Source organism: Lonchura striata, chromosome 6 (assembly GCF_046129695.1).
Source record: "Lonchura striata isolate bLonStr1 chromosome 6, bLonStr1.mat, whole genome shotgun sequence".
NCBI lineage: Eukaryota > Metazoa > Chordata > Aves > Passeriformes > Estrildidae > Lonchura > Lonchura striata.
Genome location: NC_134608.1, coordinates 19,639,593 through 19,654,236, shown reverse-complemented (window position 1 = coordinate 19,654,236; position 14,644 = coordinate 19,639,593). Strand labels below are relative to the sequence as shown.

At 34.2% G+C, this 14,644-nt stretch overlaps 1 long non-coding RNA gene across 1 annotated transcript in view; it reads left to right on the top strand.

Annotated features, from left to right (window-relative positions):
* Positions 1–1,657: 1,657 nt before the first annotated feature.
* LOC144246386 (uncharacterized) overlaps positions 1,658–14,644 on the top strand; it is a 108,362-nt gene continuing 95,375 nt past the window's right edge. Inside the window, exon 1 of the long non-coding RNA XR_013340098.1 lies at positions 1,658–1,731. This is a non-coding gene — a long non-coding RNA (uncharacterized LOC144246386). The remainder of the gene's footprint in view (positions 1,732–14,644) is intronic.

Below are 14,644 nucleotides of genomic sequence, written 5' to 3'. Positions count from 1 at the left end.
AAGAGATCAGTTTCTGTCCCTCCTCTTCCACTTGTGAGGCTATTGAAGACCTCAATGAAGTCTCCCCTCAGGCTGAACAAATCAACTGACCTCAGCCATTTCTTATACGGCTTCCCCTCAAGGCCCTGCACCATCTTTTTTGCCTTCCCCTGGATATTCTCTAACAGCTTTGCATCTTTCTCATATTGTGGTGACCAAAACTGCACACAATATTCAACAACAACATAGATGGATAGAGACATCTTGTAAGGACAGGACAAGAGTGAGTGGTTTCAAAAAGAAAAAGAATACTTTTAGATTAAATATTAGAAAAAAATTATTTATGATGAGGGTGGTGTAGCACAGGAAGAGGTTTCCCAGAGAAGTTTTCAGTGCCCCATCCCTGGAAGTGTTCAGGGTGAGGCTGGATGGGACTCTGAGCAACCTGGTCTATCAGAAACCGTCCCTGCACATGGCAATGCAACAGAGTTGGAACCAGATGATTTTCTGCAGGGAAGAGATGAAGCAGAGGTTCTTTCCAGCCCAGGCCATTCTGTGATTCTGTGATATAAAGTTTTAAAAGACAAAAAAGAGATCATTTTATCTGAGAACAATATTTTTTTTTATGTGTATAAGCAGTTGATGTGGTTTTTTTGACAAGGATATATTTAGTGTTTAAGATTTGTTAAGCTGCATATCTCAGAACTAACAAAAATGCATTTCTGTTTTTAATTTGAAGGAGTTAAACCAATCCCTGACACTAATATTTTCTTTTTCCTTGAGGACATTATATGATCCTACACTTATTAATTACAAGGACTAAGAAGAGGATGTCAAATATCAAAATAACTTCCTATCTAGGTACTGTTATATTCATAAAATATGAAGTTCTAGTCTAGAACTCTTCATAAAATATGAAGCCTACTCTAGTAATTTTTTGGTCATAAAACTTAATACAGTCTTTTTTTTTAACATGTTAAATGAAAAATACTTCCTTTATTAAGTACTTTGCTGCTGACAAATCACTGGGTACCCATGTACTATAAGCAAAGCAAAGCCTTTGTAAGGAACTATTTTCAAACAGAATGTATCTTGCATGATCACTGCATTTGGGTCAAAGTCTTATTTACAATAAATGTGGATGATCTATTTTTTTTTTTGTTTGTCTTGACACTATAGTTTTTGTTATAATTCTAGAATGCTAGTACATAACATATCTATTATGCCCTACATTAAATGCATACATTATTTTGGCATTCTTTTGGTATTCTTATGGAATTATTTATGAGATACTAACATCCTAAATTTATACCCATTTTTAAGGGTTTGTATAATACACATAGGCTTCAACTATGTTAAAACTCTCTTACTTTTCTGTTTGAACTTGCAGAGAATTTCTTTGCACTTTCTTTTAATTTCATTTTCTTTGCTCTTCTAGGCACCACTCAAGGCAGAAATTACTAAAGTTACACTTGAAAACCCCACTTATAATTTGTTTCTGAAGCTAAACAATAGCTTGTTTGTAATAACCTCAACTAAGCCTTGGGCAATTTTGAAGTTATAGTCACATAAACTCATCAAAATTTTGGTAATTTTTGTGGCCTTACTGAAAGATTCTGAAAGATGTTTAAATCTCTTACATTTTGTATCAGATTCATGAAGTTAATGGAAAAAAAAACCAGAGGACTATGAAGAAACTCAAAAGAACATCCAGCCTCCCTCCTGTTCAAAGATGGTTTAGGATTGTCTAAGGTAGGTACTTATCAATATGCAGTTGAAACTATAAAGGAAATTCTTCATCCTCTCTCCTTGGTTCATTTCTATTCTTTGACCTTTTAGGTAAAAGGTTTTTTGTATCCTAAATTTTATCTAAAAAATAATTAAAAAAAAAATCTTATCTACTTGAGCAGAGACTACAGGAAATTATTCTTTTTTTTATAACAGCCTCTAAAAATTTTAAAAATGTTCTCATGTTTTTCTTCATGTTTTATTGTAATGTAGCAATGATTGATTGATTTCCAAGCATTCCTAATGGCAAAATTAAAGGAATGAATTAGCAAGGATATTAATTTGCTTATTCTTCATGCATAGTGGAATTCAAAGAAGATAATCTATCCAGAAATAGAGAAACAACTTATTTTACAAACTCTACATGACTTTCTGTATGTTCATGATGAAATATTTCAGAATAGTCTCTTCCATATATGGCTGCAATACTCTGACAGAGGTCTTCACATTAATGAGTAGAACAGAACAATTTCTCTTCTTGTTCTTTATCCTTCTAATATAATCCAAAAAGATACTTTTCCCATTACATTGCTGGTCTCTGCTTGGCCCTTCTCCACTGCAATATACATATTTTTGTCTGACACTCAAGTATTCTGTTTCGTATTAATTCATCTGATTCTCCTGGGTGTAGTTCTTTGTATTTCTATATATTAAAGTTCTTTTGGTTAATTTTTTGTTCACTTCTCCAATTATCAGAGTTGGTTGGAGTTCTAATCCCATTGCTCAATGTGTTTGCAAAGGCTTTTTGCTATAATATGAAAAACGTAGTTTAATTTTCAGTTTCACATTCCAATTTGTTGTAATATCTCCATTAATATTAATTAATTAAATACATTAATCAAAACGAAATGCATCATATCTTAGCTTATCAGATTTTATCTCTTAAAAAAAAGCTACATGAATTTCTAAATAAAAACTCGATAATTTAGAATGCTACTTATAAATGAAAAGAAGGAAAAAGTCCCTTTCTTAAAAAGAAATGTCAATTTTTCTAGCACTAAGAATTTGTTTCATTGTTTTCAGCTATGTCTTGAGTATTGGAGTATATTTTTTCATTTACCGTAATTTTGCTTTTTCATTTTTTGTAAGTGCTGATAAATATTATTTCACAGAATTATGACCTATATATACATGCACATACCACCTTGTGTATGTATTACCTGCAACAGAAACATTGGAAAAACTATGATTTTTCAATCATAATTATTTATAGAAATCTTCAATCATTGCAGAATGTTCTGCTTTATTTTCTTATAAATATTCTTATATGGAAAAATTTACACAATTCATTTAATATAAAGCTAGGAAATTTTTAAAATTTCTTTATGCACTGAACTTATAAACCTAAACTTCAAATCCTTTTCTGTTTTGCTGCACCTGAGAACTGCATTATTGTAGAACATCAAGCTCAAAGGGACCTCTGAGGTCTTATGTAAATCAGTTTTATTTGCCCATCACAACTGATTAGTTCCTTGAAGCACTTCCCAGTTGAAGGCCAATGATTTCCTTCGAGTTGCATTGCTCAGCATTTTCAAATCAGAGCCTGCCATATGGACTGCACAGGCAGCTTGAACAGGGAACTGCTGCTGTCTTGTTCTGACTGCAGTGGGGTAGGGACGAGCTGAGAAGCAGAGCCCAGGCATGGCAACCTCTGGCAGGAGGCAACAACACACAGCTGGCTGTGGGTGAGACAGTAACATCATTTGACACGCTGCCTCTGAAAAAATGATGTATGAGCAAGCTATAAATCATTCTTGTTGCAGAGGAATATTTAGTAAATACCTTTCAAGGCCTTTATTGCTTCCTCTCCCTAAGAATTGCACGTGTAAATTGCTGTAACAATTTAAGTGTGAGGAAAATCCTGTTGAAATATTTACAAATATTCAAACAGTTTTTCACCTAAGCAAACATTTCCACCGGAGGGACTGACTTTTAAAGAAACATCCACTACTCTCTTACAGCCTGTATACCCACATATATTTGTTATTTTCTACTTCATTTTTATTTCAGCTATGAAACCATAAAAATTCCTAACCTGATACCTCTTGATACCTTGGGATATTTCAAGATATTTCAAGGTAGCTACTGTGAATAGGACACTGTACTGTGTACCCAGTAAAAAAGAATGAAGGCCTTAAAATAACGACCAGAGAGATCATCAGTGCCCTTACTCCCACAAGGTAGTCTTAGAGCACTTGAACCTTTACATTATTAGTAGTAGCAATATCTTATGAAAAGTACGGCCAAAGCATTGGACTTGGAGACCATTTCTGTAGATACCATTGTTCCAGAACACATGTAAGAAGAAAGAAATCTGTTGCTTCTGTGTATATTCCTGCACATATTCCTTAGGTGCCAAAGTGAATGGAATCTGTAGAAGAGAAAACAATGACCATGAAAGAGTGACTGAGAAAAGCCAAATACGGTCTAACAGGAGAACCAAGAAACCAGCTAGAAGTCCCCCTTAACCAAAAAAAATCCAATTTCACAATACCTCCTGGATTTTTCAACTCATTTAGTCCACACAAATGAAGATCTTGAAGAGTTTGCATGGGGTATTCTTAGTTCTCAATTACTAAGATTGGCTTTGCTGTTTTACAAGCCTTACTATTAAGACACAAGGTGATTTAGCATGGATACAAACCAAAAATAAAGTCCTTGTTAGAAAGGAGTGTTGAATATCTGGAAGTAGGGTCTGTTTGATAATAAGACATAGATGCATTTTAACATCTTGGACTGTAGGATTGCATGTGTGTGCTGCATACATTCTGCAATTGTTAGCTAAGTGGAGGCACCTACAGTTTCTCACTACGAGTGGGTAGTGACAGTAGAACACAGATACTTTTGATGGTTGCTACAGCGACATTTTACCCAAAAAGAGATTTAAACACCTAGATTATGACAAAAAATACCCCTGTCTCTTTCCTCTCTTCACTGCAATGAGCTTGTCTTTCACATTTTCACTGCATTTCCACTTTCAGTCACTTCTATTTTCTGTGGGAAGGTTCTGTAAAATCTAAGGTAGATAGACATCATCTGCACACAATTTGAAGAAAGAAAGAGAAAGATACTGTTCTCAATTTTGTAAATAGTATGTAAGTTGTATGACCTTCCTACTGACAGTTTCTTAAAGATGCATATTTCTTACAAGAGATTCAGTTCTGTGCTTCATCTGCACTCTTATGGCGAATGATAACTACTATCTAGAAGCCAAATGTTTTTGCTTTTGCTGTGTGCCTTTGGAGTACTGAAGAAATACAAAGCCATGACAAATATTTCTGGAAAATATTAATAACATGCAAAGCTGTCAGATTATATACAAGGAGTGAGTATGGCTATTATAGTAAATAGTTGGGGAAAAGTATTATTTAGTAATTCATGTGTTCTATTTGCCTCTCCACAACCATGAATCCCAGTATCTCTTTATTTATGTATAGCAAATGGTTACATAAAAATTGAAAGCATGAAGTTTTGATTGTCTAACAAGGAACTCAAATGTTCTGGCAATTGTAATAAATGCTAAGTCTAAACAGTGGTTAAGTGCTTTGCTGGGAGTTGCTTCAGATTTTATTTTTCCCTTAAAATTTTAATTTAATCCTTTTTTTTTCTTAAAAAATTAATTTAGTGCCTTTTTAACATCCCAAAATTCAATCTGTAAATGCACTTTCCCCTAAAATTTGTTTCCACCACATAAGATGTGGAAACAAATTACTCTAAATGCTTTCAGGGGATGTTTGAGAGAATGTGTAGTGCTTTATTGGAGGGATTTTTTTTGGACTGTGTTTCTACAGTACCAAGGAGATCTTTGAAAGATTTAGTTTAAATGAAACACCAGAAATTAACATGATATTGCTTTCTATTTTAAGTTTTGGGGTTTACACAATTTTCTTTCAAGGCAAAATATGATACATTAATTGACATGTATGGAAAAAAAAGTCTTTATGTTTCTGTAGAGAGGGCTCCCTAAACTGGAGTATGGTGGAGATACTGCCAGAAAGAGTATGAGATCAAAGTGAGGTAATGGATATTACGTTTACAAATACCTACAGGAAAGGCCACAGCAAGGTTCCTGCAGCTAGATTTATTCTACAGTTTATCACCAATAAAGCTATTATAAGAATATTGGTTTGACAGACTTCTTTTAGGTAATTGAATCAATTATGCAAATAATTGTCTTATTAACCATAGAACATAACTAGATTGGGAATACAAAAAGATGCAGATATGGAATTAAATCTTATCACACGACATAAAGGGAAAGTTTGGCCAAAACATAAAGCTCTGAGGTATAAAAAGGGAGCCAGCTCATGGTCAGATTTCCATATGGAGTTCTGTTTAATCTGGGCAGACAGAAACCTTGGAACTAAAAACCATATATGAGCATAAAAGGGGAAATAGAGTAATTCAAGCAACAAAACCTTGTCATTTTCATATAACTTCAAAAGAGAGTATCTGAGTCAAAAGCCGTCTTAGTGAATTTATAGGATGGCTTAAGGATATTTCCACATAATTTCTGCAAGAAATATAAAGAAAAACCTCAAACACATGATAAAACTATGAGATTATGGCTGATTAAAAGCATACCATTATTTACTGTATTTTACCTAATTTTCTAATGCTCTTCCACTCACTCCTGTGCCCCCTGTATTTCTGTTTATTTGTAGTCTCTCTTTCTTGTACTGTTGGCTGTGAGATTCTAGCCTCCTGTCTTTCATTCTAAAAGACATTTCTGGTCTACATTAAACAATTACTTGTGATTTTCTTTCACATCCTTTCTGATGTTCTACATTTTCAGGTTGCCTCTGTTACTTCTCTCACCACATTATTAACTCCCAAGTAACTACTTTCTCTAGCACTGTTGTCTAGTTTCTATAGAGTTTGGAGTAGGGATTTCAGTTAATGCATTGTAAAGCCCTGATTGCTCTATTGTGGATGTACTGATTTCAACTGAACTACAGAGATTTATGCCAGCCCAGAGAGCGGTCATTGTGTATTTGAAATTACCTAGATTTATTGAATTAAACCTATTTACAAAGGAAAGCATTACTCCAACCTTGCTTTGAAACCTGTAAATCTTTGTAGAATCACTTGACATGAATGATTTCAAAAGTATTTCAAAGTTCATGCCCGTGGATCACATTACAGCATTCAAAAGATACTTACATTAATTTTTGAGTAGTATAGAAATAAGCATTTTAAAATAAACAGTAATAGAATGAAATGCCTTTTTCAGAGAGAAAAAATAACGTTTCGTCTTCTCAACCTCTTCATATCTTTAGGCAATGATCTCCCATTGCAATTTATGATCCAAATTAAAATTTATTATAAAATGTGACTAGTTGATTCCAGTCAGGTTTTCCAGTTGTTAAACATTGTCTCTTATCAATAGATCATTATCTTGATTAAAAGATAGAATAAATCATGTCATACCTTGCTTGTCCCATGTGTAGTTTATACAGCTGCAGATTATAGATACTGAAGAAATATTAACATAGACTAGAGTGAGATCAAGATGAAAAGAGAAATTATTAGAGAAGTAGAATAAAGAAAAGAGAAAAAGAGAGAAAGAGAGAAATTATTAGTCTCTCTATTAGAGAAAGACACCAAAACCCTATCAGATATCCAGTGGACAGGATCATGGTGACACAATTGAATCGAGTGCTCACCTCCAGTCTACCTGTGGGTGTCTGGTAACTGCTTACATGTAGAAGACATGCAGAAGCTTGGGCATCTGTGCATCTAAAGCAGTATCTGGTTTAGCATGAAAAATAGCATGGAAATCTATTTGAAAGGGACATGAGATAGATGTAATCACCAACAGTTCTTGGACTCAGTCCTTTTTTATGTGATTTGCACAGGTAGATTGTTATATCTGTAGCATCAGTAGGGGTTTTCTAAGCATTCTCATGAACAAGGAGCAAAGATTAAATTAAGCAGATTTATAAAATCCTCACTGACAACTATAGTACAAAATCCTCAATATTTTGAGGAGAGTGAGTGGCAGAATCTTTTCACCACATGTAACAATAAGTCAATTTTTAGAAAAAAATCCATTTAAGATATTTTGGGGCACAATAAGTCATTGAAATGGAAGAGAAAAAAATCCTGAAGAAAAATTGTGATAGAGTGGAAGGAGGTTTACTTCTCAAGGCTGTAGTTGCCAAGGAAAGAAGCAATGACAATAACAGGTTTAAGTCTTTTATGCTTTTTATATTGATATACTGACATAGTTGATTATTTTAAAAAAATCAAACATGCAATCATCTGCATATCCACACAAACAACATTTCCATACATATTCATTTAAATATTATTAATATAATTTTTAAACCTGTGTATGTTGCCACTTATCTCTCCACTGATAATAGGATAGGTGTGTAAATTCTCTAGTTTAATAACTAAAGCTTCAAAGTAGAGAATTCAGAACAGACACTTTACCTTTATTATTGCTCTCTACTTCTAAAAGTACATCTACATCCTTATAATCCAAGGAAGTTAAATATATCAAAAACATGTCTGCAGAAGAATCTCTCTTTCATTTAAAAAATTATCTCATCTGTTTGAATATAAATATAATTTAAAAAAAAAATTTTTTAGGGCAGCAATGATCTTGGTACTTAGCATGTGTCTGGCCTGTTTTCCTGTACAGGATATAGAGTAAAATTTTGTTGTTGTTTCCAAAAGGGTAAAACTGTTTTTAAAATTGCACCTTGAAAGAGAAAGAAATTGCACCTTGAAAGAGAAAGATTATCTTAAAAGAATAAAACGTCATTAGCTGCAAATTAAACTTAAGCTTTTTTTCAGATTATATATCTACTTTTAAAATTTTCTTTTCATAGTATATGTTACCCATGTAATCCTACTAGATTTTTAGAAACAAAGTAAAATTTGGAGAGAAAGAAAGCATCTTTTCTGATTGATTCTCATAGTCAATAAACATAGCTTTGTAAGAAGCTAGTTGACTATAATTAAGCAATGGTTGCAATGAATATTATTATAATTTTAGTAATATTTTTACCTGAGGCAGCCAGAGATGCAGTAAATAATAAATTGTAAGCATGCAAATGAACATCCGCGAGTAATTTTCTCCTGTCGTGTCATGTGTGTGTGGAATGCTTACGTGCAAGAGGGGAGAGAGTGAAAGTACACTTTTTTTCTGTAAAAGATCTTCAGACCTTACTGCAGTAACTAATGTCACCCTCAGCTTAATCTAGTCTTCTGTGAATATAAGACCTGATATTATCTCTTGGTATATGGAATTTACACCCTTACTTTACTGTCTGATATTATGGCCAGTAATAAAGATGTTCCTTAATAAGCAGAGTAAAAGGTCATGAGTTCATTCCTCTTGAGTGTCGTGATGCCTGTAAGGAAGTTATAACACGCCTAACAAAATTGCCTAGCTCTTCTTGTTCCCAGAGATTTTTTGCTTTGGTGTTAATCTGCAGGAAAGATGGGGGTGAGAGAAGAGAGATAGAAATGAATTATGCCCTGAATTATGCCTAAAATGTTTGACAGTGGGATTCAAAATAGCATAATTAGACCAAGAAAAAAATAATAGAAGTTATTGTAACCACTATATGAGTGATTGATAGAAAGTCAGTTGGGGATTAGCAAATGAAAGTTTATATAATTTTACATTAAAAAAAATTTCCATTGCTTGGAGTGTGGGAGACATCGTGCAAACTCCTCACATGCCAAAATGGCACCAAATAGCATTTATTTTTCAATTTTACCAGGTTATTGCAGGTATTTCCTTACAAATTACACTTTTTTGCAAATCCATGTGCACAGATACATGTCAGGAATGACAGAAAAAAGTATCTGTATCATAAATAAATTAATTCATAATAGTTCGAAATTAGGATCCCTAATTTTTGCAGGCTGCTCTATCTACTTGAGTTCTACCTCTGAGTTGAAAGGGGGAGAATATAAGGACCAAGTATCAGAGAATACTGCAAGATGTTGTTTTAGAGGTGTCACAGGAGATTGTAGAAGGCATCGGAAGCAATATTGACCATATGTATGAAAATGAAGTTTGATTCACTATGAATTTAATTTAGACTTGCATGGTTATGACATAGAAATGCCCAGACTTCTGCTGATTTCCAGATTGCAAGGTCTTCAGCTGTTTCACCCATTGAGTTTCTTATTTTTAGGAGAGCATCAGAAAAGGAACAAAAGCTTTGTCATAAATTCATTTAGAAAGCAAGGGAATCCCAGTGACACATATTGTCCCACTGGATGCAGCAAAATCAGCCTGTTAGAGAAGTGCACTGGCTCAGACACGTATGAGAAAGGGTGGTAGACACTGGTGCAGGATGCACGTGAGACCACAGAAAGGGGGAAGCAGTAGGAGATGTGAGAGAAGACACAGGAAGATACAAAAACAGGACACGCGAGGAGAAATGTGAAAAGGCCTGCCTGCAGAAATGAAATGGAAGAGGAATATGAAGGGGACATTGATGGAGACAGGCTGGAAATACACTCTTGGGAGGAGTTGAGGTTTGGCAGAGGAGGCACTGTCCATGGGAACCCATGCTGGATCACAGATGGCCCTGGGGGACTGGGTCCAGGAATGATCCCACAGCAGGGAAGAAACAGACCTACAGAGAATGCAGCCTGTGGAGGGACTGGGGTACTGACAAGCCCAGAGGGACTGGGGCCCTTCCCAAGGCAGGGTAACCCTGAAGTGTACAGCAGCCATTGAGTGCTCCACACCGGAGCACAGAAAATAATTAAGAAGTGATGAACAGTGGAGGAAAAGAGTAAGATGCAAAGGGCACCAGAAAGAAAAGTGTTGTGCACTGACCTCAACCTCTTGCATTGCCCAATGCCTCTCCAAAAATGTGCGGGAAGGATTGCATGTATTGTGCTACAAAAGCAAGGGAAATTGAAACGAGAAAAGGGGGAAGGAAGGTGGTGGTCTGGAGAAAACCTAAGAAACAAGCACAAAAGGTAGGGTTTTTTCCTAGGGTTGTTTTCTTTCATTTTTCAGTACCTGCGATCATAAATAAAAATTGATGTCAGTTGGAAATAAATGAAATGAAGTGATAATCCTGGTATAAAGACTGTTTTTCCCATGGCAACTTAAACCATTTTTTTGTAATATTATTTGAACAAAAATAACATATATCTAAGCATTTGTTGAAGTTCATGTTGTACCCAAGCTGATTTATTTATGCTTGGCCACATGAAAAGCTCATATCTTTTTCTTAGGTACCAGTTCACCCCTCTCATAATGAAATTGTCAATGCTCAGTTTATTTCCACATGTCCTACCAATAATTTAATGTTCCTTTGTGTATCTTGCTCTGATGGCATAAGTGACTGCCTAGGGGATTATACAGATGTCCTTCAGTATGATGTGCTTCTTAGCCAATATATGAATAGAAGGTCAATGTTTGAGAGAGAAAAATACTATGAGGGCAGTAAAATCAATGAACTCTTAATTTAATTTAACTTGAGGGATGACCACCAGCTGTTACTACATTTAATCAAAAACCAAAACACAAAGGAATGCAACAGAGTTTCCATGGGAACTGCTATGAAATACATGATGACGGCATTTTTTGCAAGTATAAAATATGCAGAATTGACTTTAAAAACCAAAACCAAGCAAAGAACCTCCAGATAGTCTTTTCTAGTCAGGAACTAATTGTTTCTCTTAGATACCACCTGAAAAACCAAATCAGTTTTACACAGCAGGTAATTTTCAGAATTCACAATATTAAATATTTGTCTATATAGTGTTGTGTATGAGTAAATATGAAAGAGAGACAACATAAAAATAAAACCCCAATTAGGCTGAAAATCTATATGAATCTTTATGCTAAATCTTACGCAGTACTGATGTAATCCTCTCCCTAATAAATATTGTAAACTGAACTAGTTTTGAGCAAAAGTAAATTTAAAAGACAACCTGCTACTTTCTGACCTACTACATGTAGTTAAATACCATCATGAAAGCTTGGTTTAATTTTTTAATTTATTTTAAAATTAATTAATTTCCCTGGCAACTGTAGGGAAGTAGGCACATTAACTTTCTAGCATACTATCCCCTCTTTGATAACTAGAACTTGAATTAGAGCAGTTCTCTCTCCTCATACACAGTTGGGGGAGAAAATCCCTGAAACATGAAGAACTCATAGCTCAGAATTTTTTTTCTCTTTGGTGGTAATTTTGCAGCCCCGTATGTTTATCCATAGAAAAAAATAATACAGTTTATCTAGACATAGAACAGCTTTGTTATACCAATTAAGCAATAAATGATAAAGATACACCTATCAATGCTTTCTAGTTTATAGGAAATAATTGAAAGATACTGATACTTACCATACTTTTTCACATCTCTTATCATTTTACAAGTGAATATCCTTTTTCCTTTGCAAAAGTACTGCAGAAATTTCTGTTCTTTTAAAAAGAAGTTGTTTCAAGTTCTATCTTCAAGTATGTCTGATATTTCTATTTGTTTAAAATAGCAGTTGATTTTGGATAATCCTTATTCCATGTTGAATGAAGTAGGCTCAGCATGTGAAGCACTTTGAGGTGAAAAGAATTATTAAAGAAACAGATGAAAATGACAACTGCATTTAGCTTCTCAACACTTTTAATTATAAAAGATTAATGATGGGATTCTTTGACAACTGGTACCATCTCTGTTACTTACACTACATCTCAAGATATTTCCAAGAAAATCATGAGGTTAGAGACTTCTTTGTTTTTTTAAGAAAATACTTATACAGGCCACAGTTCTCAGATGTGTAATTCTTAAAAAAAAAATGGGAGCATATAAATCAAGTCATTAATGGAAACTTTTAGACTTAAAAGCCTCATAATGACAAAAGAAACATGGACAGATATTTACCTAGAGATACATGAGAAGTCTGATGGCTCCCAGGAGAAAAGTGAAGTTGGAGAACTTCTGGTAAATCTTTTGTAAGATCTGGGAAAACACCACCTCTATCCTTTGATTAAACAGACAGAAAGATTCTTCGAAGAAAGAAAACAGTATGAAAAAATACCTTTCATCAACACAGTATGTGGAATTGATACACATGAAATAGTCTTTCCTTGACTTAGTTATAGCTACTCACTCTTCAACTTCTGCTGGTGAAATGCTCAAGTATTGAAAGTACTTATCTTTAAACTTAGCTTGAATTCAGAGCTGAAAGGTTATTAAAGAAGCAGAAACCAGAGTTTATTTTTGTTACTTTGTGCACTGAACTGTTAGGAAACTATGAAAGAAATACTTTCTTCAAGATACTTTAGAGGTGTATGGTTAACCACAAAGCATTAGGACATAGTAGTTTAACAGAAAATTGGAATTTTTCTTCAGCTTCTGTTTTGTCTATATCACATTGCAACTGCAGACTGCATAAACCAAAAAAACCACCCAACCCCCAACAAAACAACAAACTCAAACACATTGGGAAAGTATGTATTTCTATGAGGAATGAACCCCCAAAAGACCTTAGAATTTCAGAAAAAAGGTCGATATACATGAGATAATTATTTAAAATCTTATATCTCCTGTAGCCTCTTCCTTAGAAAATTCTATTACATATCAGCAGTTCTTAAGGCAAGAGGCAAACCTTTAAAAAAGCCCCATTCAGGGAACTGCTCAGGATATGTGCTTGCAACAATTACAGATATTTTTCTTACTTTGTATCTCTGTTTGCATGTGATTATTATAGCAAAAAATGACCACTATTCTGTAAAGAAATATTTGAAAGTAAGACAGAATCAAATAGTATTTGTGACTGTCCTACATTTTCCTTATTGGAATCAGCCTAGTTTAGAGACATAGAATGAGATTCAGGACAAATATGTTTTCTTCTGTCACTGAACTGATAGTCTTAGTCAAATTGATTCTGTTCTCAGTGTTGTTATTTCAGGGTTAAATGCAGGGAAGAAAATGACCTCATTAATGTGGTTTACCCACTAATGAAAACCTGTAGCTATCATTAAGTGTTGTTTTCATAAGGAAGGCTTGAGGAAAGCAGGACATCTGCCCCTCTGGAATAGCACATTTTGTATGTATCCTGAAGTGCCCACTCTGAAAGAGATAATAAGGAAAAGAATCCGCATTACATTAAAAGTGGTTTTCAGAAAAAAGGAACAAATTTATGCTCCTGGTCATTTTTAATGAAGTACATGAACTTTAACACATACTTTACTGTGTATGAAGAGAGTGTAGCATCTTGGGAAATAATTTTCAGTGCTTAAACTATACTTATGTGCACCATGTAATTTTTTTTTTTAATACTGCCTCAAGAAAATATTATTTCTTATTCAGGACATAAATAAACACCAAAGGTTACTGAAACATAATTTAAGATTAATAAAGACCAAACAGAATTTCAAGCAGATTGAACTAAGATTTTGACATATCTTTATAAGTGGAAAGTCTCAGACTTTCACAGACTCTTTTCCAGGACCGCATGGGAAAGTTTATCTGCTACCACTGATTGCAGAGAGAGGTTATATTATCTCAGTCAGAATAGGTATCTCACTTTAAGGTAACAAAAATGAAATTAAGTGAAACCAACTTACTTCATTTTCTAAAGCCTAAAAGAAACTTGGATTTTCCTCTGCTGATGCTCAAAGTGCAACTTGCTTGCAAGTGAAAACAAGGAATGATAAACTGTTTACACTTGCTTGGGAAGAATTTTACTGAAAATCTGCAAAACTTCAACTGCATTAAACTATTCTGACTAGCTCATTGACTGAAATTGCCTGAATAGCAGTAAGATTGTAGAGTTGAAGCGTGAGTTGAAGAGCCTGTTATCTAAAGTATTTTATCAGATTAAGCTGTATTCTTACCTTTATGAAATGTCCTTTTATTGTACCGTACTTGAAGAAACTAACATCACATT